The following is a 5634-nucleotide window of genomic DNA, read 5'->3' on the forward strand; positions in this document are numbered from 1 at the left end:
AATTCTATGTCGGGTTGAAATTCCCCAAAAATAATACAAATTCTATGTCGGGTTGAAACTCCCCAAAAATAATACAAATTCTATGTCGGGTTGAAACTCCCCAAAAATAATACAAACTCTATGCCTGTTTGAAACTCTCCACAAATAATACAAATTCTATGTCGGGTTGAAACTCCCCAAAAATAATACAAATTCTATGTCGGGTTAAAACTCCCAAAAATTAATACAAATTCTATGTCGGGTTGAAACTCCCCAAAATTAAAAAAAAAAAATCTATGTTGGGTTGAAATTCCCCTGAAATATTCCTTGTTCAAATACAAATTCTATGTCGGGTTGAAATTCCCTTAAAACATTCCTAGTTCAAATGCAAATTCCATGTCAGGTTGAAATCCTCCTAAAATATTTCTAGTCAAAATTCTACAACCCTAGAACGGGTTGAAATTCCCTTGAAATATTCCTAGTTCAAGTACAGGTTCTATGTTGGGTTGCAATTCCTTTGACATATTCCTAGTTCACATACAAGTTCTATGTCAGGTTGAAATTCCCTTGAAATATTCCTACCTCAAATTCAGAATTCAATGTCGGGTTGAAATTCCGCTGAAATAGTCCTAATCCGAATTCACAAAAGGATGAAGCTCCTCTGAAAATTTCTTCCAATGGGTTGCGAGCCTAAATAAAGTCTGAAAGGTCAAAATTTTCCAAATAGCTAAATACAATAATCCAAAAATCCTGAGTTAGCAGAGTGGCACTTAGAGTCGGTCTAGGAGTCATTCTATTTGCATGCATATCATCATATCTTTGAGTCGAGTAAAGGTCCAAGTTCTAAAATCATTTCATGTTCCCAACATATGAGTCGAGAGGCTTTGAGGGTCCTCCGTCAAGGAGAAAGTGTGAGAAGAGCTCCGTCAGTTCTAGCTTCTGTATTGACTGGTATTGAAGAAGTCGCAAGTCCCACTACAAACAGTCCACTTCTAAGTTTTCTACTTCCAGACTTCATGGCAACGGTCGATCAAATTACCCAGCTCATGACTGCGGTAGCCAACTTCGGCAACACCCTAGAAACAGTAGGAAACCGTCTGGGGGTCGTATAGTAGATTACCTCCCATGTCGATTTGTCCAAGAAGATTGAAAATCTGGTGAACCGGGCCACTAACAATAAACACTACTATGATACATCTGGTGAAGATAACCTCAAGGGGAAAGTCAATTTGCTTGAAAAATTCTCTGCCAATGACACCCCAAAGTTTCGATCCACCGATAATCCGAAATACCATCTCAAAAACTTTCGAGCCATGATGTCCATCAAGGGGGTTAACCCTGAACTATACCATGTTGTGTTCCAGATGTCCATGGAACCAGTGTGCCAGAAATGGTATTACTCTCTCAAAGACCATGAAACAAGTACATGGGAAGTTGTGGACATGGCATTCATGGAGCAATACAAGCCTAATGTCTAATTATATACTACCCTTCGTGAATTGGAGGTACTCAGACAAGGCACTCAAGAGGGGTTCACCTCATACCTAAAAAGGTGGAGAGAAATGGCATCCCAAATGGTAACCAGATCATTAGAGAAAGAGTTAGTTAAGACCTTCATTGCCAGCTTGCTCCCAAAGTACAATAGTCACATTAAGTACCGGGGCCTCGAGACTTTCGAAAGAGCTTACAGTATTGGGGTAGACATTGAGGAAGACTTGATGAAAATAGTTCCCACACCCGCTCCTCAAGCAGAAAAATGGAGGGGTAAGAAAACTAGGACTGCACCCAAAGTCCATAAGGTCAATGCTCTTGAAGCTCCCTATCCTCCAAATAACTTCTCCAAATGGAACAATACCTCAAAGAACAACGACAATCAGCGCAATTTTCAAAACAAGCCTCAAAGGTTGTTCACCAACCTACGAATGACATACTCCGATGCATTTGATCGGTTAACCGAGAAGGAGGTCATTGCTCCTATTGGCCCAACGGAGGACCCACCGATTGATAAGAGGTCCAAGAGTTGGACCAAGGATGCTTATTGTAAGTTTCACCAGGGCAACGGGCATGATATTTAGGACTGCTACATGGTTAAGAACTTAATCTAGAAGATGGTGGATAACAACACTCTACCACTCCCTCCCGGAGCAAAGTAATATACACCGGCAGTTCTAGCCATCTCCGAAGATCAAGGGGAAGAAGAGGATAACTTTCCTTGCAACCTTATCTCCACCGTCCGTGAACCTGTCTCCGAATTGGTTGTCCCCAAATTCTATCATCTCATGCCTCATTCCCAGTCTGGATGGTTCCAAAACCAATGGTCACTCCTGATCTTGAAGAAAACATTTTCCCGTTGACAACTCTAAAAGCTTTGGGATTTTCGGACAATGATCTCATGCTTTCTATTATGCCTGCAGTCAAGCTACATGGTACAACTTACAAGATCGCGGGGGTCACGAATTTATTCTTCTACATTGGGTATAGTAGAAGAGAAGCTGATTTCTTGGTCATTGATATCCAAGCTGATTACGATATCCTATTCGGAAAGTCGTGGGTCGAAGATTTACTAGATGATCCCTCGTACTTTGCTCCGAAGGGTCTTAATCCAATCGATACACTTCTTTGGGAAGTTATGGCTTTGTGCCAAGGAGAATATGAGAATTATATCCATACTATTGCAAGTGGGTAGGCACTGCCAATCGACTCCACCCTACCTTACATGAGAAACATCTAATTCAAACGTTCCTACTCAGCCTGAACAAGAGAAAGTAAGAGTCATTTCTCCATGTTTCCATACAACACTTGCGAGCAAGTATGGGACAGATCTGCTCTCTACTATGGTGATGATCTTATTGATGATGACGATGATGATCATTGGGAGCGCCCTTACAACTGTGTCTTCGTTTAAGTTTATTTTTAATATCATGTTTAGAATTTCAAGTCTTTAGTCTATGTTTCAATTTTCAAGTCCGAAGCGAGTCTAAGAGTCTAGGGTTAGAAGACTTGCATCTATCAATCAATGACTATAGAAGTCGAACGTCAATCTAAAGCTGTCGATGCAATGATTGATGAATTTAGTAATACTTCAATTTCCTCCTACTCCCAAATTTCAAAAAACCCTTCAAATTGAAACAACTTTGCTTCCCAAGAAACTGACCTTGAAATCTTAAAAGAAATTGAAAATCATAAAAACAAAACGCCTATAGTTGAGGAGACTTGCTCCTGCTCTGATATCCGAAGGGTACCAGGTGCCCGTCCATAATAGTCATACAAGCCGCTCTGAGGCACTGAAGACAAAAGACTAGTAGGAAACTGTTGAGGTCCCTGCAGACGGGAGAAGAACTGATAAGTCTGTTGGGCCGCAACATACCTGCACCGCATCTCCATCTCCTCAAATAGACGCACCCGCTCCATCTCCTGAAACTGAGCCCAAGAAGGCATGCCATAACCAGATCCCCATGGCTGAGAGATGTTCTCTCCATAGTGATTATCGGGAGGAGTCACATAAGGTGTCTGACCACCTGCATCCCCATACGAGAATGAATACTTGTCAGCCTGATCAGAGGTAAAAGTTGTATTTCTCCGGCCACCAACATCCGAATGCCTCCGAGCGTCTCCCATATCAACAGTATTAAGTTTGAGGTTCAAGTTCCACTCAATCTGCTCCGCGTGCTCATCGGGACGTTGGGTCTCTCTGTCAGCCTCCCAGCTAGACCTGTCATAAATCGACCCGACCTGAAAACTGACTCGAACCCGACCTGAAAAAGTGGGTCCTGAACAAGATTTTTTGACCCGTAACCCATTTTTATTCGAACCCGAACAACCCGAAATTTTTGGATCAGAAACGGGTCGGGTTCGGTCTAACCCGTCGGGTTTAGTGGTTAAATGAAAATTTCAAAATTTTAAAATAAATAAAAAATTGAAAAAACAACCTAAAATCCTAAAAACCCTAAAAGTAAAATATCATACTTCTGGAGCCGCCGACCAAACACCCATCTCTCTTTCTCTCTCTCCCATCCTCTCATGATCTCATCCTTTCGAGCTCTCTGAGTCTCTGGTTTATCCGCAAGGCGACCATGGGTCGACGGTCGAACTCTCGTCCTCCTTTTATAAGCGAGGAGGTTCTTCAGCAGGTTGCATTCCCTTTCCTCGTGGTCAATCAATTTTTTCATCCACTTCATCTCCCACTACTCAAGAAGGTAATCACTTTATTAATTTTATACTTTAAGATAGTGTTATCAATTTATCATTGATCGTGCTAGGCCAGTTGAAAATTCTAGCGAGTTCAAGTCCATGGTTGATTTTTACTTGATTTATTCCGGTCTGTTTCCATGTTTTAGTCACCGCCTTATTAGTTGAAAGGGTCATGAACACATATGAATTTCTAGATTGACATAATCTCCAGGTTCCCAGTCACTGAATTAAGTTATCATGTTCGTTTAAATGCTTAGGGGTTGTTGAATCAAGGTTTTCTTGGACTGAAAATCGATCAATTTTTCCCGCCTTAACTGTTGGTTGTGGACATAATGTATTGATCCCTTTTATCCACATTGATTACATCATAATCAAAATGCTTACGCGGTCCTTGTTGTTTACTTGGAATTTGTCGATTTAAATGTCATGTTGCTATAGAGGGTTTCTAAACCTCAAGTGACTTGTGTCCACATGGACACAAGTGATTCAAATACAATCATCTTGAGTACCAACACATAATATGTCAGTACCAAAATGCAAAATTGCTTAGAAATACCACCAATATAAGTTATATGTGTTATTATTAGTATTCACATAATTTGTATTGGTACTAACATATTTTGTATTGGTACTCCAAATTCTGTATTGGTACTCACTTGTGTCCATATTACTTGTGACAAAGACTTCCTCTGTTACTATACTCATTTAGTCATTTATGATTTAGTTTACTATATTCATTAATTGACACATGTTACTATAAGTGATGTGCATATTCCATCTTTACGTGGTTGATGAGCCACAATTTGTAAGAACAAATGCATCAGAATGATCCCCTTTTCATCACTATGGTCTAGAGCCGTTAAGACTAGTGAGAGGCAATGTATATTTGTGAGGACACACAATACTGAATATGATTGTTTTTATGGAATAACCTCTATGCTTGGACACTAATATTACTGTTTGTGTGCAAAATTCTAACTTTGATCATTGTCAATTCTACTGCAGGTTTCTTGAAAGTGACTCTCATGTCAAATACTGGCTTACCTTTGAAAAGGATCTTTATTAATTTGGTTGATACTTGATAAGGACAGGCATAACATTTGATTTGGATATTTGGGTTACAAATTTACAATGAAATTTAATTTAATGAATCATAATTTCATATTGTTTCCCTGTTTTTGTAAGCTTAATTAATGGTGATTAATTTTACTAATAGAAAATCTCGTGGAAACAGAGATAGCGTACCAGCCTACCATGGAGATTTCATGCAAGCACGTAGTCAACCACTGAATTCAATTCTTGATAAAAAGTTGGTGATATGATAGAGTTTAACTTGTAATTGTTATGTAAAAAATGCATCTAATTTTAAAAAAAAAGGCGTTATAAAAAAGGGTGTTAAAAAAGCTCTAAACCCGTTGGGTCAACTCGAACCCGAAAGTGACTGACCCGTTAAAACCCGAACCC

General features: G+C 39.7%; 1 long non-coding RNA gene across 1 annotated transcript; it reads left to right on the forward strand.

Moving 5' to 3' along the window:
• Positions 1-3907: 3907 nt before the first annotated feature.
• On the forward strand, positions 3908-5341 carry LOC110805690 (uncharacterized). The gene is made up of 2 exons (XR_002538081.2): positions 3908-4175; positions 5176-5341. It is a non-coding gene; the product is annotated as an uncharacterized lncRNA (long non-coding RNA).
• Positions 5342-5634: the final 293 nt, after the last annotated feature.

The sequence above is a fragment of the Spinacia oleracea genome, chromosome 4 (genome assembly GCF_020520425.1).
Source record: "Spinacia oleracea cultivar Varoflay chromosome 4, BTI_SOV_V1, whole genome shotgun sequence".
Classification (NCBI taxonomy): domain Eukaryota; kingdom Viridiplantae; phylum Streptophyta; class Magnoliopsida; order Caryophyllales; family Amaranthaceae; genus Spinacia; species Spinacia oleracea.